This window comes from Prionailurus bengalensis, chromosome B1 (assembly GCF_016509475.1).
Source record: "Prionailurus bengalensis isolate Pbe53 chromosome B1, Fcat_Pben_1.1_paternal_pri, whole genome shotgun sequence".
In the NCBI taxonomy this organism is placed as follows: domain Eukaryota; kingdom Metazoa; phylum Chordata; class Mammalia; order Carnivora; family Felidae; genus Prionailurus; species Prionailurus bengalensis.
In genome coordinates, this window is record NC_057344.1 from 135,861,833 (window position 1) to 135,876,704 (window position 14,872).

General features: G+C 37.3%; 1 protein-coding gene across 2 annotated transcripts in view; it reads right to left on the reverse strand.

Annotated features, from left to right (window-relative positions):
* The window catches only part of ARHGAP24 (Rho GTPase activating protein 24), a 655,671-nt gene that overhangs the window by 503,658 nt on the left and 137,141 nt on the right, over positions 1-14,872 (reverse strand). Inside the window, exon 1 of one of the 2 annotated variants that reach the window (XM_043572260.1) lies at positions 9,179-9,584. The exons of the other annotated variant lie outside the window; for it this stretch is intronic. The gene's annotated coding sequence lies outside the window, so the exon portion shown is untranslated. Of the gene's footprint in view, positions 1-9,178; positions 9,585-14,872 lie in introns of those variants that run through there. 2 annotated transcript variants of the gene reach the window in all.

Genomic DNA, 14,872 nt, shown 5'->3' on the forward strand with positions numbered 1-14,872 from the left:
TCTGTGTCTCCCTCTCTCTCTGCCCCTCCCCCGTTCATGCTCTGTCTCTCTCTGTCCCCAAAATAAATAAACGTTGAAAAAAAAAATTAAAAAAAAAACTGCTTTCTGAAAATCCAAGGGAAAAAATTTAATACATTTTTAAAAATCCAAAGGACTATTTAAAAATTTGTCAAAGAAAGTCTTCAAGACTTTTCTAGTCAATTTGGATGCTGTGTTCAAAGAGTATATTTTTAACTCTTAAAGTAAATAGACCCTCCAACCCCAAACCAAATACAACAATAAATTACATTAAACACAATAATCAACAAATATTCATCAGTGCAGTAGTAGCTGCTGTCTCTTTACAGTAATGGAATACAATAATAAATAAATATCTTAAACACCTTCACTGTTCCCTTTGAGGGGAAAAAATATTTTGGTGAAAAAATCGATATCATTTCTGTTTTTGCCAAAAAGATTTTTTATCATCACTATTAGTTTTACATTAACTAGATTGTCAATGTCTTTTTGCCTGCATGTGCTTTTCAAAATAAATATCTCCATTACTAAAATATTGAGTGCAGTTTTTTATGAGTTCTTAATTTAATTCCTAATTCTGCAGCTGTTGAGGCATCTGGTCTATTATCAGTAAAATGTTTCAAATTAAACACAACTTAGATATTCAGGCTCAGGGCTACTCACAGGAATTTTAACTTTTTATCTTGTAGTGCTAGAAGAAAGTACAGGATCTAAATATTCAATGTCCTTCTACATATAAACTAATTGATGTCTATGGGACTTGAGCACCTGCACTGTGAGCAGGCAGTGTAGAAAAAACTGGGGAAACAGCTGCAGAAAACGAAAATCACACAAGATGGCATTCTGTGAAGAATTTAAATCTTTAGTCAATATAACACATGTACTCTTAAATACTCTTAAATAATTTATATATATATACATATATATGTGTATATATATGTGCATATATATGTATATATGTCTGTGTGTATATATATGTATGTATATATATGTGTGTGTGTGTGTGTGTGTATATATATATATATATATATCCTTATCTAATTTTTTCATGAATTCCAAATGCCATGTTTGAGTACATAATTGCCCTTAATCACCTGGAGGGCTTGTTAAAATCAAATGAATGGGCAAGGGTGGGGCCCAGCAATTTGCATTTCTAACAAATTCCCAAGTGAAACTGATGATACTGGTTCCTGGACCACACTTTGAAAAATGCTACTTGAAAAGATTTTTTTAAAACACTTTTTTTTGACAGTTAATAATCAGAAATATATTTTTTCCTTTTTACCCAGTATGCAAAATGCACATACACACAAAACAGAATTAAGACATATGAATCAATTCTTACTTTTACTATATACAATGAATCCTGACTTTTCCCCATTCTATTCCATTCTCTTCTATTCCTTTTCATTTAAAAAGAAACATTGGTCATGAACCATTAACTTGATTTTATGAACACAGCTTGAAAAATCCTGCTCAGGACTCTCATGTTCATCATTTAATTTAATAATAGTAACTGTTGACATGCATTGATACTTACCAGGTGCCAGGTACCCTTCCAGTCTCTTTACAATCACTGCTCACTTCATAAATTAAAAACCCATAATAACGTTATGAAGTAGGTATTATTAAATGCCCATATTCACAGAAAGGAAATTTGTGGTTCAAGGGTATTAATGTAACTTGCCCAAGGTCACAAGATTTGTGCATATCAGAGCCATGATGGAACACAAGCCTAATTCCAAAGCATACTGGTAAAGATTGCTCCCTTGGAGTGAGATATTTTAGATCTAAATCCCAGATCTACTACTTAGTTGTAGTGATTGTGATGTTACTAAGCCTCTCCAAATTTCAGTTTTTGCATCTATAAAAGAGGGATAATAGGGCCTCCTCATGTGGGAGCTGTGAGGATTAAAGAAGATGATGACCCATCACAAGTGCTTGGCATAACTAAACACATAGTAAGGCTTTGGTAATTGTTATATTTTATTAGACAGAGACAGAATTCTCTGTTGCCACACCATACATGGCCTCCCTTCTCCTGGCTTCTAGTTCCCAGTGCTGTCTCTGGAGTTGCCTTTCCTCCTAATTACTCAGCTTTTGAGAATACCAAGTTATCCTATGACCTTGCTCCTGCCCTTCTCCCATCCATCTTCTCTGCCAGCTCCATCTGTTATGCAGAAGCTCTCAGAACTCCTGTCCCAGACAATTCCGTGTGGCTTCCACCTAACTCTAAGCACCAAAAACCAACGCTCCACCATGGAACCTGCCAACTTGAATGTAACTCCAAAGATACAGAAAAGTTATTCCATGATGAAATTGTAAGTTGTTACCAAAAAAAAAAAATGAAGTATTTAATCAGCAAATCATAACTGTGAGAAGGCTGAGGCTTTTTGTGTACCCCATAATGCCTTTATATAAAATCATGAACATTGCATTGACTATTTTGTATAACAATTAAACTATAAATGGGATTCTAGAACCAAAATGAAACTATGAAGGTGGCATTCACATAGCTAAATTCTAGATTTATGAAATTAAGTGCAACAAGATAACATCATGTTCTTTTGACTTCTCTGACTCATCTTTTCTTGCTACAAATTCCTTCATATGAGAAATTTTTAAGCCATTGTTTGGAAAACACAATGAAACAATCAAAGATAACTCCTCAAGAAGGATGGAGAATTCCCTTTTGTAGGCATCTTTACAAACAAGACTGAGATGAATTCCAACCATTCCTGTAGTAAATGTCCTTCCTTGGGAAAGATTGGCTTGCAAATGACTCCCCCTATTGCTCATTTCACTTACTTGTGACCAGTGAGTACTACCACCACCAACTCAACTTTTCTCCCCTTCTCAGTAGCTACCTCCAACAACATTATCCGTTCCTGCTATATTTCAGCTTTCCTAAATTGGGTTTCCAATCCTCAGACCAAGAACCACTTGCACATTCTCATTCTTCCACTCCAGGTATTTGCTCACAGAGTTCCCTGGGGCATATGTCCCATATATGAGAATTAAATAATGGGGATAGATCACTTAAGTCCCATGGATCATACCTTTTCTATTTACTTCTTACCAGAAAATAATCTCTGATTAGGCTAATCACTACAGATTGAGTTACGAGTCTGAGGTTGCTGGATTCTTTTCTCACAGGAGAACCAAGATAGTGGTAACTCATCCCAGCCCCTCCCCACCCCCCCTCCACTCATCAGCACAAGAATATTGTCACCTGAAAGAGCCATAAGAGACTTCCAAGGCCAGTTCATGGATATCGGGTTGAGACCAGGGTCCTTACTATATGCCAAACTCATAAAACACACAGACTTTTATGATTTTAAAATTAATAATTGAAGAGAAAAGGACCAAGAGGAAGGTACCATTGTAAATAGAGCAGGCTATCTGGATTTAGGTAGACATAGTTTTGGTTCTTGACTCTACTGCTTCTGTGTTACTTTAGGTGAGCTTGTTTATCTTTCCAAGTGTAAACTTTCTCATGCAATGGGACTACTAATATCTGAATTAGATAGAACAGATATTACTGGTGGAATTACTAATTACTTCTAACTATTTCTAGAATTATAAGTCATATATGTAAAAACATCTCATGGAATGTTTGGTACTTGGTAGGTACTTAATTCATTAGAGTGATTATCATTATGTGAGTCTGTGAGACTCAAAGAGAGAAAAAAATTCAGGACAAAATTAGAGCTATTTTTACACCTTAAGAAATTTGAAAAATTACTTTGTTTCTGAAAACTCACTATGATAGGCAGAAAACCACCCTAGGTATAGGGTATAAGCCTCGATTTACTGATAGATTTCATTTGTAACAAAAAGAAAGTTTTCACTTCTGTTTCTCAGAAATATCCCTAAGGGCACTCTTCCATACATTTGTGATACGTGTATTGAAAAGAACTCACATGTTTGGTCTTAAATATCTATTTTCAAAATTATTCATATGACACCTAAGTTTTTCAAGAAATGTAACATTTGGGGCAAGTCTATTTTATTCATCAGGAGTATAAAAACAGTACCTAGAATGTTTTTAGGAACCACACACACACACACACACACACACACATAAGAATCTGGAAAAATTATTGGCTCCCAATTACTGCACTGAAGTTACAAAATAGAGATTTATAAATATTTAACTACAAGTCTAAAAAGAGTAATATGCACACACACACACACACACACACACACACACACACACACGGAAGGTAATCCAATCTATTTCCATAATGGATTTGAGTTAACTTAGTTAAAGGGTATGGGTATGATAGGTGCATAAAAATAGGGCCAGAAGGATGCAAACTGTGTCATAAGAAGATTGACCAGGGTACAACTGAGCATCAAAGTTTGTTCTGATTTTCTTGTTACATTAGGTGAGCTTCTTGGGTGACAAGCCAACATGAGAAACATGGTGATTTCTTACTCTCTTTTCTTCTAACAAAAGAAACAACACTAGCTAATCAGAAGAGCAACACTTTTTAAAGCAGTAAAAGCAAAAACTAATTTATGGCGATCCTTATCTAAAGACTATGGGAATACATAACAAAAAGTGCCAAAATATTTTCCATGCAGCCTTTTTTATGCTGACTCTCAGTAAAAAGAAATAGAGCGCTACATTAAAGGACTGTGTGATGAAGACAACCTAACCAAAAGGTGTTGTAATGTGAGTGGGACAGGTAAACTTCTGGTCATACACTTTGATAAAAATAGCGTGGAAGATTTAGAGTAGAAATAAAGTAGACTATTACTCTGAAATACCAATGTTTGCTCTTTCAGTCTTCTCAGATATACTATATAAGGAACAACTTGACCTTAAGGTCCCTGGCTGGTGCCTAAAACACACGCATTATGCATTCTTGATTGAAAAATGATCCCTGTGCTAAACAGGAGAAGTATGCAAGTGACAGAGGTATCACTGCTCTGAAAATGAAATAAGGCAATTTGTAGTTCGGCTGAAATGGAGAACAACCCCCTTCTACATGTCAGGCAGCAGAAATAACTGTAGAACAGGAATTTTTTTCAAAAGGAAACACTGGATTTGCCAAAGTGTGCAAATGAGATGAAAAGAAATTTAATAAAAAATCAGTAACATGAAAAAAGATGCCCCTCTGAATTTCCTCCTCTCCAGCCACCTCCACATTCTCCTTTAATTAAATCCAACTTCCTTCAGGCACTAGCACTCAAGATAATTATTAAATAGCCAAAATTAGTATTTCTATTTTGTTTGGTTAATTAAAATTATTGCCCATCTACAGGCAACAGAATCTCCAAATTTAACTCTATTATTACTCCTCACAGCCAAATCCAGGACCTCCCACTGGGATTTGATCGATTACAGATTTCATAGTACAATATAAAAAACAACTGTGAAAAATGTGTATCTATTATAAGTGTTTCTATTACCTTTAAACTCAAGAGTACTTTGTGATTTTCAAAAGAAAAAGATGATTCCGAGTAGTTTTTCATTTTGTTTTGCTTTTGCTTTATAATTTCAAAAGCACAAATTTCATCTATTATAGAATTAAATAGACATGTGTGGGCAGGTCTAGAAAGTGAATTATGTTTGTTGCCTTGTTACTTTTGGAAAGTAAACTCTGAGTCCAAATAGATATTTTTCAAATGGGACCTTTGGGGAAAAAATTATCTGCATAAATCGGAGTCCACTAGTACTTTATTCATTTATAACTTTGTTTGCCCATTTATTAAGGAAACATTAACATGTGTCTACTATATGTTTCAGTCATTGGGCTGGACACGAGGAAACAAGTGGGTCCCCCACCACCAATATACCTATAAAGGAACACACTGTAGTTGGTTGGTAGTAATGTTTCAAAAATAAAAATTATTTTAAAACTATTGAAAGCATGTTCAAAACACCACGGAAGCAGACAAGATGAAATGATAAATTATTTCTACATAGAATTGCGTAAATTCTCCCAAAGGAAGTTCCAGTTGAAATGGACCACCAAGAATCAAGTGGGACTTTCCAGGCAAAGGGAATTCCTGGAGAAAGGAGATCCATTAGCAAAAAAAAATCAAAAGTGTGAACAATGAGGAGCCATTGTGCAGGAAGGAGAAGCTAAAAAGGAAGGGTTTTGAAAAGCTTTTAGTCACTATATTGAAGAGTTTAAAGTTAATGCTGTAGGTTGTTGGGATCCTGGGATCCATCAAAGGTTTTAGAATAAGGGATTGACACAATTAGATTTGCCCTTTATAAAGGTTAATTGTAGCATTGCCACAGTTCAGTGTAGATGCTGCTTTAAAGCACATATGTACACAATAACCTCTGAAAACTGAACATTCCTTGAATCTCACCAGAACAATTTCCCCACGTCCAAATGTGCTTTTACTTAGCCGCTGAAACCATCATAATCTTATAAAGTTTGAGTCTGAGTAATGAAGACAGATGGGTCACCATTTCCAGACTCAATCTGAGGCTCCAACTCTTCACATGAAGAGCATTAACTTCATGGCTAAGTTGACTATTTACAATTTTATTTTTAAATACCTTTTTCCATCTGGGAGAAATCTTAATCCTTCAGCCATGGATTAAAGAATAAACAAGCATCTTTGGATTTTAAATCTCTTATGCTTTTTTTCTCAGTAAAATATGACCATTGTAGAAAGGATGCCCCAGGTTCTTGTTATTGTTAACCTCCTCCATGCCCATGTGTGAGTAATTGAGGGGCTGTCCCTTCCACTGGACTCCAAGGTGAGGCTCTAGCCACCTTCTCCCTCTTGTTTTTCCAAAACACTCACTGTTACCAAAACTTGACACATGGCAGAAAGAAGCGATCTGCATTATGTAAGCTCAACTCATAGGAAAAGAACCCTTTACCACCTGCCTGAAAATGCCACAGGAAAATAACTACAGGTAAGTAAGATGGTCCTACAGCACTGTAAACACTAAAAACAGAAACAAAATCCATGGTCTGGATTTTGCAGCAGCTCTGCCTGCTTTTAGCCCTATGAAACCAACCCGGACACTAATAGAGCCAGAAAGAAAATGCACTTAAATGGGCCAGTAGGTCACAACAAAACTACTAAGGGCACTGTTGGTAAACACTAAATAGGCTTTGGCCAAGACAGCAAAGTAATCAGACTCAAACCACTTATTACCACCTGTTGCACATTCTTTACCCTTCCTGCCCTTTCCCTTAACCCCTAAACTCCATCCTAGAGAGTCCAAGATCACACAGTAAATGAAGCCATGACCAGTAAAAACTCCCAGAGCTTTGGCCATTACTATACCAAGCAAAACCTGAAAAGGTTTCACTGGAGATTTAAGCTCAGAACACTTTTTCACTTTACACTTAAATGTACCATTCTTGTCTGGAAGGGTACAGTGCTATTTGTTCTGCAGTGATTTTTTTTTCTTGAGAACTTAGTTCTTCCTCACTTATTATCAAGTTTTATTTTCAAAACGGTTCAAATTCACCAGTATATACAGCCCAAAAGAACACTACTGAGAGACCATCCACCTCTCAATTCCAAATCCCTATGATTAAGTAATAAAACAAAATAATACAGTTGAAAGCCAAGGACAGACTGTGTTTCAACAGCCTTTCAGATGTAGAAAAAAAATTACAGAATCTCCTTCCTTTTATCAGACTATTGTATATTCCTTACACATACCTCAAACTAAATTCCAGATCTGAACAACTCATAGTTTATCCCTTATTCCAATCACTGAAAGGTCTTCCACCAAGAACATATCTCCTCTGAGTGGAAGGAGAATGTTATTTACTTTAAAGTTTTGTCAATATCTCGGTCTTCCAAGATGTCTAAGGTGACTTCTCTGACAAGTCAGTAATGGATCTAAAGAACAGATTTCTTGACTTGCTACCTGAAGGTCAGGCACTCAAGAAAGACAAAAAGGGGAATTGTATTATTAGGCTCTCTTAGAAGTTGAAATGTCCCCAGAGAAGAGGAAGTATTAAGAAATTTAAAAGGGAGAGCGAGATCTTAACAAGTCTGATGTGGCTTTATACTTGTTTTCTGGCTTTTTCTAATATATTAATTCCCTGTGTTTTATGATGCCCAACTTAATACCAACATCCATTCTTGCCCTTAAGGGTTGGTTTTCAGTTCTAATTAAAATCAGGGGACAGATTGTTTGTATTTAATCTGTCTGTCCATCTTCTCAGTAATTGAGTAAAGCTCTTAACTGTACTGTAAATATCCCTGGATTTCAATTAATTTGTCTTCCTTAGTAGACACAGCAACACATATTGTTTTACTTATGGATATGCAAACGCCTTACAACTTTTTTATTTAAAATACCCAGCATGATTTATTTCCTTTTTTTAGAAAGAGATCAAATGATGATGTCTTGCTAAGGTTAAAAAAAAATAATAACAAAAGCTATGATAGAAAGAGAAATAGTTTGGAGATTATCTTTTAATTCGAATGAATTAAAGAAACATTTAATTCATATTTTAACTACAAGGGAGTCTGGATTCCCTATTACTAGTTAGTATTGAAACCTAGTATAGCTAAGAAATATTATTCCAAGAGTAATATTATCTCCCCTTCTAATTGGTCAACTTAAAAAGAAATACAGTCTGAAGTATTTTTTAATGAAAATAAATTATATATTTATATTTCAGAGAGGATGGATACATCTTCAGAAAGTTTTTTAAAAAATCTAGATTCTTTTGGGTGGCTTAAATTCACCAAAGATTCCCTATCATTTTATGTTTGCAATAAAAGTGTTCATTATTAAAACCTACCTCTGTATGCCTGTTATCTAGGAAACTCTCGTAAGACACTAGGGGAAACAAACGGGAGGCGCGGTGGGAGAAGGAAGGATGGATAGCAAGGGAGCTGAACTGTACAGTTTTTATTAATTCCATCTATTTTTACGACAGAAATACATACTACCATTTACGCCTTTTCTTCCTTTTAAAAATAAGAACATTGTTTCTCAACACACACACAAGCGCGACTGCCCCGTGCGCGCGCGCGCACACACACACACACACACACACACACACACACACTGCACCAGCATGGGATTCCGGCGATCCCTCCAGCCCCCTCCCTGTCGCAGGCAGCTGTGCCGGCAGCCCCCGAGCGCCGCCTCGGCTATCTCAGCCTCCCGCGGTCGCCCCGGCGCACACCCCCGCGCAGCGTCACCTACCCTGCTCGGAGCACTCGACGGACACGGGACTGCGGCTGCTCTGGAGGGAAAGGCTCCCAGGACTAGCCGAAGGAAAGGGAAAAGAAAAAAGAGAGGAGGGAAAGCTACTTTACTTCCCACAACAAGGGGACGTGCTATGCCCCATGCACTTGGTTGCTCAGCAGCTGTGGTTTCAGAGGAAATACGCAGCGGCCGAAAGAGCTGCAGCTGGGGTGGAAAGTTGTGGGTGTTTCCCCCCACCACTGCCCACGTCTCGATCCTCTCCTGTCCCCGCAGCAGTCCTGACAGCTCCCCGGGCCTTGGAGACCCTCCGGAGTCCCGCCGGTTTCCCCCGGAGCTGGGCTGAGTTGCCACATGCACTTGAGAAATCCTAGCAGTTGCGCAAAGAGTCCCAGAAGTTAGAAAGAGTGATTGTGTGTGAATGTGTAAATATACAGTACAAGAGGCTGGAACAACTGAGCAGGGCCAACCCTCAGACGCAGCCCAGGGTTTCAGATTTCATTTGGCAACTGGCAGCTTTAGAAGATTCGAGCCGCACTACTGGGGAGTCAGGGAAGAACGGTGCCCTGGCCCTTGCGTCTCACCGCTAGGTTATCTCGTAGGCTGAGTAACACAGCCCGACGCCCGGTTCCCGCCCCCCCCCCGCCCCCACCAGAGAGAGCCCACCCTGCCTCTGTCCCCCCGTAGCTGGCATTACTCGTTTCATTTCTTACGTATCATAGATATGTATCGGTCACCAGATCTGGGACTCTGGGTGCGGAGAAGAATGAAAAATACTTGTCTCCTGCCTTCCAGGAGCCCTGCATTTCTTTGGCCAAATCCCACACATAGTAGGTTTCACCTGCTTCCCGCAGCTCTCTCTGTAAAATCTTATTTCTCCAATCAGAATTACCTGAGTCTTTAAACCTGCATTCCTAGAAATGCTTATTTAGATGGATGCTCTCAGATCCTTGGAGAAATGGAAAGCATAATCACCTCCTTGCCATGGTTTAAGAGCTCTAAGAATTGCACAGTATGAGAGAAGGGACAGGGTAGTAAAATTTGGGCTGATGGAACCCCTTCTCTTCCCACCACCACCAAAATATGCCTATTTCAAATCTAGATCTTACAATATAGGTTATCTGGAATGCCAGTATTATTATTTCAAAAAGCTTTATAAAGATCTCTGCTTTAGATTGCTTACAAATCATCATCAGATTTCTTTAAGACATAAAATAAAAGTGTTCTCATCAGAAATCTGCAGTGATATAGAAGAACATATGTGCAAATTTAGAAACACCAAAAATAAAAGCCTATGTATACTCTTAGGTTTGTTTGTTTGTTTGTTTGTTTGTTTGTTTGTTTTTCTCTCTCTTTTATCTCTTCCTTGGAGTTTTTCTTCCTGGTGATCTGCCCCATCCCAACCTGATGCCCCGCTAAGAAATTGATTTTCTGGCTAGAGAATTCTCAGCCCTTTAATGAGTCAAATTAAGTTCTGCAGGGGGAGGAGGGGTTCTCTTTTGGCATTTCCTTTTTTAAAATGTGCTTGGAATTCCTAACCAGAAGCAAGGTAGCTTATTTTCTAATTGGTAGGAATAAATGACCTTTATCAACCCATATGGCTTTATGAGTTCCAGCTACATCCTGGAAGGTAAATGCCGATGGGCAGTTTTAGATGAAAGCTGAAAAACAATTAAATTAACCAAAATGAAATCTGCACACACTTGATGGACTCAAAAGCCTCAGGAAGACAAGTGTCAATAAGTATGATTCAAGATCGTGACATTTAAAGAAGACAAGGAAACTATCATGTCAGTAACCTATTTCAGGACCTAACAATTATTACCCCGAGCAATTTAGACTCAAGACAATACAAAATTGAGCTCAGGGTAGTTACTGGGTTAGTCCCTAATCCAAAAGGTTAAGACATGCCTCGGGACACAGCCTTATACTCAAACATTGCCCTTCTCATCTTCTGACTTCGGTCTCCATGCTTTCCATTTACCATCACTTCATTGACATGTGTGATGTATGTGATTATCTTAAGCTAGACAATACAACTGAAGGATAGGAAGATTTTCACCTGAGGGTTAAGCACAGGGGAGTTATATCTACCAAAGCCCCACTCTTTCCCTTTCACTTCTCTACAGAAAGACAAGGGCACTGTATTCCTTTTCTAGAAAGCCTTAGGGATTTAGCAAAGGTCTTTGCTACTAGAGAGTATAACCCAGATTAGAAAACACTTCCTTGTCCTGTGGACTCAGACTGTTATTTCTCTCTTATTTGTGGTTAATTGGGACCAGTAGACATCACTTATACAAACTGTAGGACTTTAAAGGAGAAATAAACTTTTAGAGATGTAAAAGACTCTAACCAAAAGAGCCTGCTGATGTGACTGATCCAGACTCCAGGGAAGATGGTGTCTGTCATTCAATTCCCAGAGCATCAAGGGAGAACTTGCCCAGGGCATCACTTAAAGCTGAATTTTAGCAGTCAACTCAATTTCGAGTTAAAAGCATGCTTGTGATAAACTCCACAAAACCCACAAATGTTTCAAGGGCGAAGGATAACTTTCCTAAAGATTCCTAAGTCAGAAGAAGGATTCCTCAGAAGAAGGGTATATGAAAGTCAGTATAAAAGGCAGGCAGGGTTTGAGGGACCTCAGATTTACAAGGGAGAAGTAAAATACCTCCAGGACCAAGGGGATTTCAGGGACCTTAAAGTGCAATAGGAAGAGGAGAAAGAGGAGAAGGAGGAGAGAACGAAGATAATGGTCTCACTACACTTGGACAAGTTGGAGTATCAGTATTGCCAGAGTCAAGGACAAAGGAGCATCCATAGACAGAGTCCCCTGGATACTGTTTCTGTCAGGCCACTTTGATTGGAATTGACTTAGAGGAACCTTAACAAGGGTTTGCACAATCACGTTGTCTAATGTTTCAAATACCTGAGTCAAAAGGTACTACTAAACATATAAGGATGGGGGGTGCCTGGGTGGCTCAGTCGGTTAAGCGTCCGACTTCAGCTCAGGTCATGATCTCGCGGTCCGTGAGTTCAAGCCCCGCATCGGGCTCTGTGCTGACAGCTCAAAGCCTGGAGCCTGTTTCAGATTCTGTGTCTCCCTCTCTCTCTGACCCTCCCCCGTTTATGCTCTGTCTCTCTCTGTCTCAAAAATAAATAAATGTTAAAAAAATTTTTTTTAAACATATAAGGATGGGGGTGGGGGTAGGTGAAATAGGTGAAGTGAATCGAGGTACAAATTTCCAGTTATAAAATAAAACACATATAGATTAAAAACATGTTTTAGTACACTTTACTACTTTAAAATTTTCAATTTTTCACCAGATTCCTTGCCAGATTCTTTGAAGACCTTAGCACAGAGTAATGTATTGTCATGTTACCCACTTGGCCATTAATATCAGATACTGGGACTCTTTAATTATGTTTTCTTTTGGGGAAAAATACATTCCTAAGAGGGCAAAAAACATAGTAACAAAACTGAATAGTCAACAACTGCCAAAATCCTAACATTTCCTTCAGGCTCTCACCAACAATGCAGAATTTGTGTGGGTACTGAAATATGCCAAGATCTGATTTCAGTATTAAGATAGAAGGCTGTGCTTTAAAACGCATCTATTTCAAAATGTCTGGTTTTGTGTTTTCATTTCCTTGTAGAAGTTCCTTTTTGATAAAGTCCAGTTTTGTCTTAGCTAAATAAGGTTGGAAGAGACTGAGGGAGTTTCATGCCTAATGTCCCCAAAACTATAGATCATACAATTTAGGGAAAGGGGGTGTATCACTACTATTAAAAAGGGTGGGACCAAAGGAATCCAACTAAATCCCCATGAGCAAGATAATGAAGGAGATTACGAAAGAGAAGGGCTACTGTGGCATTAGAGTTCTTCCTGCCTTTATAATTCCATCATAGGCCTTCTATAAGTCAAGTCCTTTAAAAGTGAAGCATGCTATATGCCTCTTTAGATCCTGAGTGGAGCATAGTACCAACCATCACTATTTAATTGGCATATTTTGGTGGTAGCCTGTGTCACACTCCATCATCCCTTAGACTGCCAGATTAGATCATACCCAAAACAACAACAACAACAGAAAAAAAAAACAAAAAACACGTATTAAATTGATTAAATTGATTAAATTTATTTTCAAAATAATATTTGCTGGTTTCTTACCTAATTACAAAATTAATATATATTAACTCATGAAACTAGTAGCCACAAAGAAACATAGAATGAAGAAATTAAAAATTGCTATGATATCACCATTCAGAGATAAGTACTGTTAACATTTTTAATATGTCTAACTGATTCTTCACTGCTTTGTATGCACCTATCTTATATATAACAGTTTGAATCATATTACTTACCAAAGTAAAGTTCTTTTTGCCTGGGCCATAAATTCAAACTTCATTTTCCAATTAAAATGGTTTTCTTCAATACTGTTTAGACCTAGACTCAGGAGTCTACTGGATTCTATTAAAGAACTAAACTCTCCCTTCCAAGATATGCAGATGCCCCATGCCCAGTCAGCTCCCAGAAAAATCTCATTATACTTTTAGAGGCCATTTCTAAATCTCTCACTTACTATTCTAGAGTTTCCTTGTGTTGCTGACTCAATTTCTCTAAAATAGCCTGCATTTTCCCATCATTCACATCTCTGCTCACCACATCATCTTTCTCTACTCACCCATGAGTACAGGCATCCATGTACATGCATGTGCACACACACATAAACATACACACACACTCATACCATGCATACTCCTAACACACATGCACATCCATAAAGTAAAGCATTCTTCCAGACATGCAAAATTCCAGACATGCAAGTTGTAGACTCAACTCTTAACATAAAACTGGGATGAAACTTAAAATATTTTAAAATTTAATTCCATTTGAGTACCTGAGTAATAGCAAAATGGGCTTACTCTCAATACACATACCTTATTATAGATTGCAAGCTAATGTCAGAATCTTCTCATTAAGTTTGTGTTTTGTAGAACATTAAATACTACCATTGAAATAAAATCATTCTGTTCCCAAGAATTGTTTACTTATGGCTACCTAAATTATGTATAACTTTAAAAATAGTTCCCTATGCCTTATACACAGGCAGACAGAAGTTAAATTGTTAATATTTACATATGGCTAATGGAAGTGTCATGTATATATAAAATAAACTAGGAGAATATTTCAGGAAGACAATGACCAAATGGCAGTTCAAGATGTGGGCTATTAACAAAAACACTATAATGAAAGAATACATGCACCCCTATGTTTATCGCAGCATTATTTACAATTGCAAAAATATGGAAGCAGCCAAGTATCCATTGATAGATAAATGGATAGATAAAATATGGGGTGTGTGTGTGTGTGTGTGTATATATATATATATGTATATATATACACATGTATACACATATATATACACATACATACAAATATATACATATATACACATACATATATATACATATACATATATACACATATATACATATACATATATATACATACATATATATATATACATATATACACAATGGTGTATATACACAATGGTGTGTGTGTGTGTGTGTATATATATATATATATATATACACACATACATACAATGGAATATTATTCAGCCATAAAAAAGAATGAAATCTTGCCATTTGCAACAACATGAATGCAGCTAGAGAGCATAATACTAACTGAA